Raw genomic sequence first — 16,730 nt, forward strand, 5'->3', positions numbered from 1 at the left:
GACAGAATGATGGAATTCACTGCTGCAGAACAGACTAAAGAAAAAAGAATGAAAAGAAATGAAGACAGCCTAAGAGACCTCTGGGACAACATTAAACGCAACAACATTCGCATTATAGGGGTCCCAGAAGGAGAAGAGAGAGAGAAAGGAACAGAGAAAATATTTGAAGAGATTATAGTCGAAAACTTCCCTAACATGGGAAAGGAAATAGCCACCCAAGTCCAGGAAGCGCAGAGAGTCCCATACAGGATAAACCCAAGGAGAAACACGCCGAGACACATAGTAATCAAAGTGGCAAAAATTAAAGACAAAGAAAAATTATTGAAAGCAGCAAGGGAAAAACGACAAATAACATACAAGGGAACTCCCATAAGGTTAACAGCTGATTTCTCAGCAGAAACTCTGCAAGCCAGAAGGGAGTGGCATGATATACTTAAAGTGATGAAAGGGAAGAACCTACAACCAAGATTACTCTACCCGGCAAGGATCTCATTTAGATTTGATGGAGAAATCAAAAGCTTTACAGACAAGCAAAAGCTAAGAGAATTCAGCACCACCAAACCAGCTCTACAAGAAATGCTAAAGGAACTTCTCTAAGTGGGAAACACAAGAGAAGAAAAGGACCTACAAAAACAAACCCAAAACAATTAAGAAAATGGTCATAGGAACATACATATCGATTATTACCTTAAACGTGAATGGATTAAATGCCCCAACCAAAAGACATAGACTGGCTGAATGGATACAAAAACAAGACCCATATATATGCTGTCTACAAGAGACCCACTTTAGACCTAGGGACACATACAGACTGAAAGTGAGGGGATGGAAAAAGATATTCCATGCAAATGGAAATCAAAAGAAAGCTGGAGTAGCTATACTCATATCAGATAAAATAGACTTTAAAATAAAGAATGTTACAAGAGACAAGGAAGGACACTACATAATGATCCAGGGATCAATCCAAGAAGAAGATATAACAATTATAAATATATATGCACCCAACATAGGAGCACCTCAATACATAAGGCAACTGCTAACAGCTATAAAAGAGGAAATCGACAGTAACACAATAATAGTGGGGGACTTTAACACTTCACTTACACCAATGGACAGATCATCCAAAATGAAAATAAATAAGGAAACAGAAGCTTTAAATGACACAATAGACCAGATAGATTTAATTGATATATATCGGACATTCCATCCAAAAACAGCAGATTACACGTTCTTCTCAAGTGCACACGGAACATTCTCCAAGATAGATCACATCTTGGGTCACAAATCAAGCCTCAGTAAATTTAAGAAAATTGAAATCATATCAAGCATCTTTTCTGACCACAACGCTATGAGATTAGAAATGAATTACAGGGAAAAAAACGTAAAAAGGACAAACACATGGAGGCTAAACAATACGTTACTAAATAACCAAGAGATCACTGAAGAAATCAAAGAGGAAATCAAAAAATACCTAGAGACAAATGACAATGAAAACACGACGACCCAAAACCTATGGGATGCAGCAAAAGCAGTTCTAAGAGGGAAGTTTATAGCTATACAAGCCTACCTAAAGAAACAAGAAAAAGCTCAAGTAAACAATCTAACCTTACACTTAAAGAAGCTAGAGAAAGAAGAACAAACAAAACCCAAAGTTAGCAGAAGGAAAGAAATCATAAAGATCAGAGCAGAAATAAATGAAATAGAAACAAAGAAAACAATAGCAAAGATCAATAAAACTAAAAGTTGGTTCTTTGAGAAGATAAACAAAATTGATAAGCCATTAGCCAGACTCATCAAGAAAAAGAGGGAGAGGACTCAAATCAATAAAATCAGAAATGAAAAAGGAGAAGTTACAACAGACACTGCAGAAATACAAAGCATCCTAAGAGACTACTACAAGCAACTTTACGCCAATAAAATGGACAACCTGGAAGAAATGGACAAATTCTTAGAAAGGTATAACCTTCCAAGACTGAACCAGGAAGAAATAGAAAATATGAACAGACCAATCACAAGTAATGAAATTGAAACTGTGATTAAAAATCTTCCAACAAACAAAAGTCCAGGACCAGACGGTTTCACAGGTGAATTCTATCAAACATTTAGAGAAGAGCTAACACCCATCCTTCTCAAACTCTTCCAAAAAATTGCAGAGGAAGGAACACTCCCAAACTCATTCTATGAGGCCACCATCACCCTGATACCAAAACCAGACAAAGACACTACAAAAAAAGAAAATTACAGACCAATATCACTGATGAATATAGATGCAAAAATCCTCAACAAAATACTAGCAAACAGAATCCAACAACACATTAAAAGGATCATACACCACGATCAAGTGGGATTTATCCCAGGGATGCAAGGATTCTTCAATATACGCAAATCAATCAATGTGATACACCATATTAACAAATTGAAGAATAAAAACCATATGATCATCTCAATAGATGCAGAAAAAGCTTTTGACAAAATTCAACACCCATTTCTGATAAAAACTCTCCAGAAAGTGGGCATAGAGGGAACCTACCTCAACATAATAAAGGCCATATATGACAAACCCACAGCAAACATCATTCTCAATGGTGAAAAACTGAAAGCATTTCCTCTAAGATCAGGAATGAGACAAGGATGTCCACTCTCACCACTATTATTCAACATAGTTCTGGAAGTCCTAGCCACGGCAATCAGAGAAGAAAAAGAAATAAAAGGAATCCAAATTGGAAAAGAAGAAGTAAAACTGTCACTGTTTGCGGATGACATGATACTATACATAGAGAATCCTAAAACTGCCACCAGAAAACTGCTAGAGCTAATTAATGAATATGGTAAAGTTGCAGGATACAAAATTAATGCACAGAAATCTCTTGCATTCCTATACACTAATGATGAAAAATCTGAAAGAGAAATTATGGAAACACTCCCATTTACCATTGCAACAAAAAGAATAAAATACCTAGGAATAAACCTACCTAGGGAGACAAAAGACCTGTATGCAGAAAACTATAAGACACTGATGAAAGAAATTAAAGATGATACCAACAGATGGAGAGATATACCATGTTCTTGGATTGGAAGAATCAACATTGTGAAAATGAGTATACTACCCAAAGCAATCTACAGATTCAATGCAATCCCTATCAAATTACCAATGGCATTTTTTACTGAGCTAGAACAAATCATCTTAAAATTTGTATGGAGACACAAAAGACCCCGAATAGGCAAAGCAGTCTTGAGGCAAAAAAATGGAGCTGGAGGAATCAGACTCCCTGACTTCAGACTATACTACAAAGCTACAGTAATCAAGACAATATGGTACTGGCACAAAAACAGAAACATAGATCAATGGAACAAGATAGAAAGCCCAGACATTAACCCACGCACCTATGGTCAACTAATCTATGACAAAGGAGGCAAAGATATACAATGGAGAAAAGACAGTCTCTTCAATAAGTGGTGCTGGGAAAACTGGACAGCTACATGTAAAAGAATGAAATTAGAATACTCCCTAACACCATACACAAAAATAAACTCAAAATGGATTAGAGACCTAAATATAAGACTGGACACTATAAAACTCTTAGAGGAAAACATAGGAAGAACACTCTTTGACATAAATCACAGCAAGATCTTTTTTGATCCACCTCCTAGAGTAATGGAAATAAAAACAAAAATAAACAAGTGGGACCTAATGAAACTTCAAAGCTTTTGCACAGCAAAGGAAACCATAAACAAGACGAAAAGACAACCCTCAGAATGGGAGAAAATATTTGCAAATGAATCAACGGACAAAGGATTAATCTCCAAAATATATAAACAGCTCATTCAGCTCAATATCAAAGAAACAAACACCCCAATCCAAAAATGGGCAGAAGACCTAAATAGACATTTCTCCAAAGAAGACATACAGATGGCCAAGAAGCACATGAAAAGATGCTCAACATCACTAATTATTAGAGAAATGCAAATCAAAACTACAATGAGGTATCACCTCACTCCTGTTAGAATGGGCATCATCAGAAAATCTACAAACAACAAATGCTGGAGAGGGTGTGGTGAAAAGGGAACCCTCTTGCACTGTTGGTGGGAATGTAAATTGATACAGCCACTATGGAGAACAATATGGAGGTTCCTTAAAAAACTAAAAATAGAATTACCATATGACCCAGCAATCCCACTACTGGGCATATACCCAGAGAAAACCGTAATTCAAAAAGACACATGCACCCGAATGTTCATTGCAGCACTATTTACAATAGCCAGGTCATGGAAGCAACCTAAATGCCCATCAACAGACGAATGGATAAAGAAGTTGTGGTACATATATACAATGGAATATTACTCAGCCATAAAAAGGAACGAAATTGAGTCATTTGTTGAGACGTGGATGGATCTAGAGACTGTCATACAGAGTGAAGTAAGTCAGAAAGAGAAAAACAAATATCGTATATTAATGCATGTATGCGGAACCTAGAAAAATGGTACAGATGAGCCAGTTTGCAGGGCAGAAGTTGAGACACAGATGTAGAGAATGGACATATGGACACCAAGGGGGGAAAACTGCGGTGGGGTGGGGATGGTGGTGTGCTGAATTGGGCGAATGGGATTGACATGTATACACTGATGTGTATAAAACTGATGCCTAATAAGAACCTGCAGTATAAAAAAACAAACAAAACAACTAATACTAAACTTTCATTGGGTTATTTGTATGGAAATATGTTAATATAAATGTTTCAGACATTACATGAAATTTCTAAAAATCTTATATTTGTATTTGTATGGAAATATGTATGGAAATATGTTAATATAAATGTTTCAGACATTACATGAAATTACTAAAAATCTTATATTTGTACTTGTATGGAAATATGTATGGAAATATGTTAATATAAATGTTTCAGACATTACATGAAAGTTCTAAAAATCTTATATGTTCTGGTATAATGTTATAAGTAATAATCCTAGTTATTACTTTAAAATGTATATCTCAGAAATAACTAATTTTCTTGTCAACTGCATTATTATGAACTGTCATCAAATCTTTAACCGTGGTCATTTTTAAGTCTTTTGTCATTTACAGACAGTTCTGGGTGTACTCTGATGATTTTGCAAATATGTTCCTATAAAAGGGTTTCATCTTCAAGAAATACATGGAAAAGACTCTGACAAGTACAGGTTTCTGGTAACGGACTGTACTGCTGAACTGAATGAATAAGCATTTTCAGAACTCTAATGAAAAACTGATGAACTCATAAAAGTGCTAACAAAAGATCAAGACGAAAAAAAAAATTAATTACATGGGACTGAGTGAACTGATGAGGATGAGTATAATTTTTGTGACTTTCTGTCTGAATTTAAAAAAAAAAAAAAAAAAAAAAAATTCCACACGGACTCAGAGGCAAAGAATATACAAATCAATTTTCACTGCAAAGTAAAGGAGCTGTTACAGTGGAGGATTACTGGACTGAATGTCAATACTATGACATAGTATGAGTGTGTTTCATGTTTGGTAATTGCAATCATTGTTGCTTTTGTTGTGGTCATCCATGTACAATGCTTGGTGTCAGTCGATTTATCTCTTGTAAAAATAAAATACAGTGTGTGTGTGAAAAAAAAAAAACAAAAAAAAAAACAAACAAAAAAAAAAAAAAAAAAAAAAAAAAAAAAAAAAAAAAAAAGCATGAAAATGACTTTTTTAAACAAACAAATTAAAATGTGTGCTTCCTGGATGGTCCCCTCACGTGGTTATATGCTGATTTCAATGACAGTGTTATTACTCATATCACTTTTGGCATTCCTCATTGGAAAGTGCCTCTAGAGTTCTTAAATAACATCTTGGCAGATTAGATCATTGTTCAGCAAGTATTCACTGTGTCTACTAATAACTCCCTGTGAGGCACTTATTGGTGTTGGGCTTGGCCACGTGACTTGCTTTGGAACGGAACGTGAGGAGGTACCAGTGTACCAACTTGAACCTAGACCTTGGAGGTACCACACGCTCCTGTTCTCAGGAACATCTGACCTCTGCAGTGAGAAGATGCTAGCCTGAGCTGCTGCCCCATCGGCATCTGGGTGCCGGGCTGAATTCACATATTGCAGAGCCATTCCAGCCGACCTGCAGACTTGCAGCCTGAAGCTGAGCCACACAGCAGACATGCAGACTTCTGAATGAGACATAACTATTTACTGTTGCATGTCACTGTGATTGGGGGATTGTTACACAGCAATAAATAATGATTACGTGCATGAATTTCATTTATTCATATTTTAGAAATTTTATTAAGTTATTGGAAATAAAGTAAGTGTTTAGGTTGGGTTTATTGTTTTGGGTAAAAAACAGTGACTAAAGTGATAATAATATGTAAGTACTTGTGTACTTGCTTTATACATATACTTGGTGGCTTTCTGAAGTGATTATCTGGAAAGGGATAGCATGTGTCTGTATACGTATGTCTAGGAATGTTTGATCAAAGCAGCAGACACAGTACACAAAGTCACTATTGTTTTGTTATATATATTATCTCCTAATAAGATGTCTTGATTATGGTTTCATAGCTTTTGTTGGTTTTGCACCGATTTTCATTTTCATAGCCTCTGCCTGAAACTACTGTTCTTATGTTTTTCTGAATAACATCTGCATGTGTGAACATTTGCTATATCCTTTATCTATCAAGGATTTTTGCTATTATGTTTGAAAAAAAGGCTTCCATTTTCCATTTCTGTTTAGAGACATCTGCTGAAGATGAGCAGGCTGTGAAGCCAGCTTGATTTTAGAAGGTCATGCACAAGAGCAGGAAAGCTGATCAGGAAGAGTATGGAAGGTATGATAATCACTAGAATAATAAGAACATCTTTAGAATGTTGGTGTAGGAGGGAAACTAGACAGTTGAACCCCGTCATTCTGGAGATGAGGAAATGAGGTGTTGGCCCTGGGTCACGTTGCAAAGGTAATGGTCAGGCTTTGAGAAAACTGAGAACAAGGAGCATGAAATATAAGAAAAGAGACAGAAAAACAGTGCTTCCCCCAGAAGCGGACCCTCCAACAGGAATTTGAGAGCAAGCAGTTTATTTGGGAGAAAACTGCAGAAAGCACCTGTAGCAGAGTCAAAAGTGTGGTCCCCAGACCAGCATCAGCACCACCTGGGAGCTTGTTAGAAATGCAGAATCTCAGGCCCCACCCCAGACTTGCTAAATCAGAATCTGCATTTTATTAAGATTCCCAGGGGAGTCATAAGCACATTCAAGTTTGTGAAGAACAGCCTGAGTTATTCCTGCCGGAGACATGGAGGAGGTTGGAGGTTTCTACCCTCCAGTCCCCACCTTTCATTGGCTGAGGGCTGCTTCCCAGCATGAATCCCTCAGCACTTACACTGACTGCAGGACAAGAGCGGGCTCTCAGGCAGAGCTTTGCCTCCTTAGGAAGGGAGGATGCTGTCAGCTTGTACTGGAAGCTGGAATGGCGAGTGCCGAGGGGATGGTGGCAAGGCACCAAGAGCCATGATACTTACTGTTCTGAACATCAGGGGCAGCTGGGAGCCTTTTCTTTTTATGAGACGAATCCCAGGCAGAGGGTTTGGTCATTTAAAGTGTTTCACACCGAGATGAACTTTATTAGCTAGCAGTCTCTATCTCCACCTTTGGTCGAGGTTATGAAAGGCACCAGGTCAATGTTTTCAAATTCAAATTTATACGGATATGGTTCAAAGTTTTAAATACAGAGTTCCTAAACAAAAAATTCAGAGTGTGTTTCCATATATTTCGGGTGCCAACTTCTTGCCTGGAGGGTCTTTTTTGCTCCTGGACCCTATTCTTGGGGTCACGCTGACCTTGGGAAATTGAACTGTCCCATTTAGCGCCTGGAGCCTCAAGCAAAACTTTCTCCTGTTTGTTCCTGTGCCTTCCGTGGCCCCAGCTCTCAGACAAGCATTAGGTGTACAAGCCAGGTGTCACCTAATGCATGCGGAGTGCAGCACTTTATTTTTTTGAACAAAAGCCATGTGTATGGAGTCCAATTTTTTCTCTTCCCAGGGTGTGCTTGGCCCTACCTTCATTCCAGGAACGGCTCAGTGGAATCCCCTGGCTGCCACCCCATTGCTTGGACTCCGGGGATTGCTTTCAAATATGGAGTCAGCCTTGCATCTCTGGAATAACCCCACTTGGTCACGGGGTATAATTCATTTTACATGCTGCTGAAGTCTCTTTGCTGATATTCTGTTAAGGATTTTTACATCTACATTTTTGAGACATACTGGTCTCCTCTTTTTCTTTTTTTTCTTTACTGTCTTTGGTTTTGGTGTCAGGTTCATAAAATGAATTGGGAAGTGTTCCCTCTATATTCTAGAAGAAATTGTTCTTTAAACATTTGTTAGAATTCTCCAGTGAAACCATCTGAGCTACTCATAACATGCTACACAGCCCTATGAAGTGTGGGTATTATTATAATTCCCATTTTATAGATGAGGAAACTGAAGCAACTTGCCCAAGACCACACAACTAGGAAATAGTAGAGACAGGATTCAAACCCGATAATCTGGCTGGAGTCTCAGCTAGGCTGAGAAGGTGACCAGTGGGGTCAGGACCACACAATTAGGAAATGAGAGAGATGGGAGTTTACCCAGATCTAACTTCAAAGGCCATGCCTCTCTTAGTCAAGCTACTTTCACTCATTCATTCATTCATTCAATCAGTGCATATTTATTGAGTGCCTCCTGTGTCCCAGGGACTGTTCAAGGCACTGGATAAATGAAATGATGAGTGAAATAGATTTAGTCCCTGACTTTATAGAGTTCATGGTTTAATAAAATGTGCTACAAAAATGTAAATCATTCTACTAAGGATGAAGCAGTGATAAACATGTATGGAAACTAGTTGATGGCTCTGGGCAGCTCCTCAAATTATATCCGGCAGTTGACCATTTACTAGACTGAAGATCACTCCTGATTTGTGTGTGTGTTTTTAGACAGTCACAAACTTACAGAAAAGTGGAAATACCATACAAAGATGTGCTTGTTGTTGTTGGAGTGTCACTGCTCCCAGGCCCTCACTGTGGACACAGCTACGAAGTGTAAGTGTGTGTGTATATCTGTCTATAGTGGATTGAATGATGGTCCTCCCCAAAGATATGTCCATGTCCTACTCACCAGAACATATGAACATTAGCTTATGTGGCAAACAAAAAAAAAATGTGATTAACGATCTGAGAGGAGAAGCTTATCATGGATAATCTAGACGGGCCCTAAATGCAATCACAGGTATCCGTATAAGATAGACACCCAGGGGGCTTCCCTGGTGGCGCAGTGGTTGAGAATCTGCCTGCCAATGCAGGGGACACGGGTTCGAGCCCTGGTCTGGGAAGATCCCACATGCCGCACAGCAGTTGGGCCCGTGAGCCACAATTACTGAGCCTGCGCGTCTGGAGCCTGTGCTCCACAACAAGAGAGGCCGTGATAGTGAGAGACCCGCGCACCGCGATGAAGAGTGGCCCCCGCTTGCCGCAACTAGAGAAAGCCCTCGCAGAGAAACGAAGACCCAACACAGCCATAAATAAATAAATAAATAAATTTAAAAAAAAAAAAAGAAAGGAGGAGGATTAAAAAAAAAAAAAAAAAGACACCCAGAGGACAAGTCACACAGAGGAGTGGAGGAGACAGAGGGTGGAGTGATGTGGTCACGAGCTAAGGAACACACAGAGCCACCAGAAGCTGGAAGAGGTGGGTACAGATGGAGTGTATCTGTGCCTTCACCTTGACTTCTGACTTCCGGCCTCCAGAACCTCGAGAGAAGCAATGTCTGTTGTTGATGTTGTTGTTTTTAATTTTTACACTTTTATTTATTTAGTTTTGGCTGTGTTGGGTCTCCGTTTCTGTGCGAGGGCTCTCTCTAGTTGCAGCGAGTGGGGGCCGCCCCTCATCGCGGTGCACAGGCCTCTCACTGTCGCAGCCTCTCCTGTTGCGGAGCACAGGCTCCAGACGCGCAGGCTCAGTACTTGTGGCCCACGGGCCCAGTTGCTCCGCGGCATGTGGGATCTTCCCAGACCAGGGCTCGAACCCGCGTCCCCTGCACTGGCAGGCGGACTCTCAACCACTGCGCCATCAGGGAAGCCCATGTCTGTTGTTTTAAACCACCCAGGTTGTGGTAACTCGTTGCCCTGGGAAACTAATACACTATCTATAAAACCCCAAATTCAGATTTTTTTTTTGGCCGCTCTGCATGCAGGACCTTGGTTCCCTGACCAGGGATCGAACCTGCGCCCCCTGCATTGGAAGCACGGACTGGACTGCCAGGGAAGTCCCCCAAAATTCAGATGGATACATCAGTTCCCATCCACCAATGCAGGGTTCATTTTATTTCTCTTTCCGCATATCTCTAACTCCATTTTCTGACAATGATAAGCCTGGCTTACATCCCACTTGGCAGATTGCCTTATTTGGTCAGTCCCCCTGTGTGTATCCAATCTACCACCTCCAGGTCATTATTGCCCTTGAGGGGCGCCCTCCTCACCTGCTCAGGCTCCAACGCCCAGCCGGGGCCTGTCCTGGGGCCACCTCCCCACTGGGCAGGCACAGCCTCCGGCTCAGGCAACCTGCGCATACCCACACCTGCTCGCCTCACATGATGACTTTCAGCTGTGTGGCTGAGGAAAGCAAGAGGAAGGAAGGGGAAGGGGAGAGGAAGAGGCGGGCCCTGACTGGGCGTGCCCGCGCTGCCGCTGCTTCCTGAACGCCCTGCGGCCCAGCGTAAGCCCCGCTCCCCCTGGGATCCGCGTGAGCCCACCCCAGCGGGGCTGGATGTGGCTGTGACCCTGCAGCGGGTGGGAGGGGCCAGGGGCCGGCGCCCACTGAGACGCCCTCACCCTGCAGGACCAAGTACCTCTTTTCCCAGGAGGAGTCATCAGCCAGGACTTGGTGACCGGAGTGATGCTGGAAGGCTAAAACCAACCTGGAGGTTTTGATACTTTATTTCATTTAAGAAGAGGCCTGTACCTAAACATCAGAGGCATTTCTTGGTGGCAAATTGGATATTTCTCCCCTATTATATAGGCATCAATCTGCTGAAGAAGCCTTCAGATTAAATTTCAAGGATGAAACAAGATTAGTCCTGACAGGTATGTAGATCCTCAAAGAATGTGCAATAACTCCTCATAAAACAGCCTAAAAATATTCTTTCTGTCAGTTCCACACTTTGTAAAGAGGCTTTATGATTTGTGCTTGATAATATACTGCTTAAATTTTAAAATTGTTTAATACCAGCATGTCTTTTCTCTCTAAAGAGATTCATTCATCAACTATTTCATTGAACATGTTATCTTAAATATGTAATATTGACCAGACACTGAGCTAAGCGTAGGTAAGGCCCCCGTTCTCAGAGCTCAGGGAGCTCTCAGTCTGGTATTTACATCAGTAGTGTGATGTGAAAAGGGCATATCATAAGATACTGTACACAGTGCCATGGGGACATGGAGAGGGGAGGCTCTCCTCTGCATGGCCATCCCCAGAAAGTGTTCATCACTTTGTCAGTCAAGCAGCAGGACCTAAGCATCCTAAGCAAAGGGGAATGCTTTGGGGGCTCCCAGAACTGACTAGATATGGAGAACCAGTCTTGACAGTGGGCAGGTGCAAACGCTGTGCTGCAGGGCTGAGAAGTGCAGCAAATGTTTGTTAAGAAGATTCTGGGGCTTCCCTGGTGGCGCAGTGGTTAAGAATCTGCCTGCCAATGCAGGGGACATGGGTTTGAGCCCTAGTCTGGGAAGATCCCACATGCCGCGGAGCAACTAAGCCCATGCACCACAACTACTGAGCCAGCGTGCCACAACTACAGAAGCCCACGTGCCTAGAGCCCATGCTCCGCAACAAGAGAAGCCACCGTAATGAGAAGCCCGTGCACCGCAATGAAGAGTAGCCCCAGCTCGTGGCAACTGGAGAAAGCCCGCACGCAGCAATGAACACCCAACACGGCCAAAAATAAATAAATTAAATAAATTAATTTAAAAAAAGAGAGACCCTATTTAAAAAAAAAAGAAGAAGAAGATTCTGGTATGGCCTTGCCTCTGCTCCTTCCTTCCTTGTGGACCTTGGTTAAGATCTAAAGTCCCAGGAGAGAGCATCTATCTGCTCAAGCTTAACTCATAGTCTTCTCATGGTTCTAGGACTGGGGAAGGGAAGGGTACAGGAAGGGCAAAACCTGTTTCTCTTGGTTTCAGTAGAGATGAGACAGGTGCCTGGAATTACTTTCTCACTAAGATTAAACCCACTGTGGGAGAAGTTATTCCCCCAAAGGAAATTGATCTCTGATTAGGAATGGAGAAGGGAAGCTAGACGATTTTTTAAAAATTAGCAGTGACTTGTACAAAGGCATTCAGGCATGGGGAAGACAATGGGGAAAGGCAAGTCCTTGATAATGTTCTTCAGCTGCTGGATCAAGCCTCACCTGAAACCAACTTACTTTGGAACTTTCCAATTACATGAACAGATAAGTCTTTTCTATGGCCCTTCCTGCCCCCACTTTTGTTGTTTGTTTGTTTAAGCCCGTTTGAGTCTGGTTATCTGTCATGTGTAACCAAAAGATTTCTAACTGATACACCCGCACAATGTTCTTACACAATTGCTGGCAGTTCTTTATTTTTCTTTTATTTGCTATGAAAATATTCATTTCTATTTATTTTTCCAGTCTCTGAGTGACATCAGTGCTTCTCATTTTTAGCTCATATCAGGTGAGTGATCCAGCTCCATAATATAACATTTTTATTTTAAGTCATTTTTCTCAAATAGGTGGTATACTTTTATAATGATGTTTGATTACATGCTTTGCAGCATCCTAATAAAACAAAGGCAACACACATTGGAAATAGTTTTTTTCTTTTTTTTTTTTATAGAACTATTTTATGTTGATACTGATATTCCTTTTTTTTTTTTAAAGGATTTGTTTATTTATTTATTTTTTAAATTTTTGGCTGTGTTGGGTCTTCGTTTCTGTGCGAGGGCTTTCTATAGTTGCGGCAAGCGGGGGCCACTCCTCATCGCGGTGCACGGGCCTCTCACTGTCGCGGCCTCTCTTGTTGCGGAGCACAGGCTCCAGACGCGCAGGCTCAGTAGTTGTGGCTCACGGGCCTAGTTGCTCTGCAGCATGTGGGATCCTCCCAGACCAGGGCTTGAACCCGTGTCCTCTGCATTAGCAGGCAGATTCTCAACCGCTGCGCCACCAGGGAAGCCCGGAAATAGTTTTTTTCTTACAGCAATTTTGAAATCAGTTTTTCAGCTGTGCAGCTGACTGGGCTAGAGATGCGAAACCTCCACAGTCTTCATTGTGTCTTTAAATCAGGCAACCGCTCGGTCCCCACAAGGTCTCACCGGCATGAGCCCTGCCTGGGTGCTGTGGGGCACGCAAAACAGCATCAAAGAGACCCAGGTCAGTTCCTGTCCCTATGGGAGACTAGAAAAGTAACCCAACTTTATATAATGCTGCATTATCCTGAGGGGCTTTAGAACCATTAATTAATTCACAAGACACTCTGCATGGGGGCAGCCACTATAATTACGCCAATTTTTCAATGAGAAAACTAAGATCCAGATATTTACCCTGCATTGTCCGCCTAATCAGTAATCAAATCTGAATTCCTAAGTAACTCTGCTTCTTGAGTCACGCATCCGAGGCACAAACTACCCTTGCCATTTGCGATGTTATTTAGCTAAAATAATATGAATGTTTTAAACAATATCCTAATAATCATCGTATAGCATTTGAAAAGAAAACAATGTTCTATAATGTAGATATTGACATCTTGGATTTTTCATTAAGGATTTTTTTTCTCTTAATTTTATCACATGCAGAGAAAATCAAAGAGGAGAAAATTGAAATTAACTTTACATTAGATGACAGTAATTCATAGGTCAAAAAAATGTTGGTTTACAGATCAGAACTAATAAAGACAATTGGAACTAATTAAGATTTTAATAAATCTTAGAAAAAATATATTTCCTACCTGTTGGAATTACGACTGTCTTGCGCATTCTCTCCTCGATAGAATCACACATGAAGCCTGGGATATCAAAGGAACATACAAATTTCCTTACTGTTTTGCTCTTATTCTTGTCAGAATTTGGTCAGAAGAAGCTTGGAGGCAAACGACGACAATAATTAATCTTTCAAAATCCTAATACGAACGGGAGTAGGAAGCCAAGAGGGTCCCGAATATTCCCTCAGCAAATGTTGAGAGCTTACCCTGCTCTCATGGCGCTTACATTCTGCTGAGGGGAGACAGAAGCTGAACAAAATAAACGTGTGTGTGTGTGTGTGTGTGTGTGTGTGTGTGTGTGTGTGAGATGCTTGGAGAAAAATGAAGCAGGAGAGGGATGGAGGGAGGTAGGCATGGCTGCAATTTTACACAGAATAGTCAGGAAGCTTCCCTGAGACCCGATATTTGAGCAAAGGTCAGAAGGAAGTGACAGAGGAGCCATGAGGCCTCTCTAGGGGAGAAGGTTGCCTTTAGGACTGTTCGCTAATGTTCCTGTCCTCCTTCTGGCCACATGGTAGGACTACATCTCGTATCTCCCCGAGTATGAATTGATTTGACCAATGGGACGTAAGCAGCGGTGGGTGAAGGACTTTAAGGGTCAGGGCATGATTTGTCGTGTTCTCTTCTCTTCAGCCAGTGGGGTCCGCATAGAAGAGGCCCCCTCAGGAGGCATATCGATCACAACAGCATGGGCCAGGGCCTACAGCTAACCCAGAGACTCTGTTGCTGTAACCCTGAGATTTGGGGGTGGTTTGTTCTTGCAACATTGCCTAGGTTATTCCGACTAATGTAGCAGTGTTCTGGATGCGGGAGCAGCAGGGCAGAGGCCCTTAGCTAGGGGTGTACCTGGCGTGTTAGAGGTACAGTGCAGAGGCTGTGTGGAGCAGATTGGGCCGAAGGGTCCTGAGATGATACCAGAAAGGTAATGAAGGGAGAGAGAAGTTGTGCAGGGCCTTCTAAGTCACTGTAAATATTTTGGCTTTTAGTCTGAACGAAATGGGGAATTGGGGGGCTTTGAGTAGAGGAAAGATAAGATTTGCATTACATTTCAAAAGGATAAGTCCAGCTGCTCTGTTGAGAATAGATTGCTGGGGGCAAATGTGCAAGAAGGGGAATTAGGAGACCATTGCAGGTCATTGTATGCATATGTAATAGAACCCAAGGGTCTGGGACGCAGGGGATGGAAGTAGGGGTGAACCCAATCACTGTCGCTTATGCTGCTTGGAAAATGTGTGATTCCAGTCCTTGCAACTCGCAGCTCAGGGCTTTGTGGGTGTAGATCTCCTGATTCCCAAAGGGGAACACTTCTGCTGGGGGTCCAGCAAGAGTCCCGGTCACTCCAGGCTCCTTGTGCCAAGAGACCAGCAGGAAGGAAAGGTGTCACCATTCCCACGAGGGCCACTGACCTAAAACTCCAGGAGTAGGTTAGATTTTTGAGGAAGGCAAAAATACATTCGGCATGCAGTAATTTTCGGAGCATCTCTTCTCACTTGCCCAATTTTGGTGATAGATAGACCTGTGCAGCAGCCATGTCCTGTGAAGGGCATGATGACAAGGGTAAATAAGATCCCTCAGGGATGAGGATGTAGTTAACTCACCTGGTAAACTGCCTAAGCCAGTAGAGGTGTAGCTAAGGGGAATCTAGAATGGGCAACTGAGGAGGGTGATTATTAGCATCATTACATTTCTGAAACCAGCTGCAGCACGGGGGATACAGTTTGTCCCACTAAGTTTCCTCTTGTAAGTTTTCTCCAGGAAAAGAGATCAGCTAGAATTTTGGAGTGGCTGGTTCCAAAGTTGTCTGACTTACTGTACAAAGCAAGTGGATCTGAGCAGGCAAGGGGTGAACTGCAGTGGATTTTGTGGTGCACTGCACACAATACCCCCTTCAGGACCCAAACTGTCATTCTCCTGGTTACCAAGAGTGTCCCTATTCTTGGATGACACCTGGGCACCTCCCCAGGATTTGCCCTTAGCGGAAGGGAACTGCTGGGGTTTTATTTATGTTCCCTTTCCATAGGGAAGTTGTATTCACTGACTGGCTAATTTGGGGAGTATAAGGGCCTGGCCTCTTGCTTCAGTCTGGGACACCTCTGAAGAACATGCCTGGTTTAGAATCTCTGTGGGATTGGCTGAGGTCTCTGATGTACCTGTATCATAGTTCAACTTCTCCCTCTGCCCAGTCTGCTCCCTTCCCTTCTGTGGTAGACAGAATAATGAATGGCTTCCCAGAGATGTCTACATCCTTCTCCCCAGCACTCATGAATGTGTTGCCTTACACAGCAAAAGGAAATTTGCAGACATGATTAAGTTAAAGATCTGGAGATGGAGAGATTATCCTTGGTGGACCAAATGTCATCACAAGGGTCCTTCTAAGAGAGAATCAGGAGGTCAGAGAAGAGAGAAGATGCTTCACTGCTGGTTTTGAAGATGGAGGAAAGGGCCACAACCCAAAGAATGTAGGTGGCCTCCAGAAGATGAGAAAGTCAGGAAAGCAGATTCTCCTCAAGAGCTCCAGAAGAAAGGTGGCCCTGATGACTGATTTTGGACTTTGATCTCTAGAACTATTAAAGAATAAATTGTGCTGTGTTAAGCTACTCTTTGTGTTAGTTTTTTTTTTTCTACAGGAGCAATAGGAAACAAATACATGTTCCCTTACAGGTAATTTACACCATTAGAGTCTTGTTCCTTTTTGCAGAGGAACTGGGGATATTTG

This window comes from Balaenoptera ricei, chromosome 3 (genome assembly GCF_028023285.1).
Source record: "Balaenoptera ricei isolate mBalRic1 chromosome 3, mBalRic1.hap2, whole genome shotgun sequence".
Classification (NCBI taxonomy): Eukaryota; Metazoa; Chordata; class Mammalia; order Artiodactyla; family Balaenopteridae; genus Balaenoptera; species Balaenoptera ricei.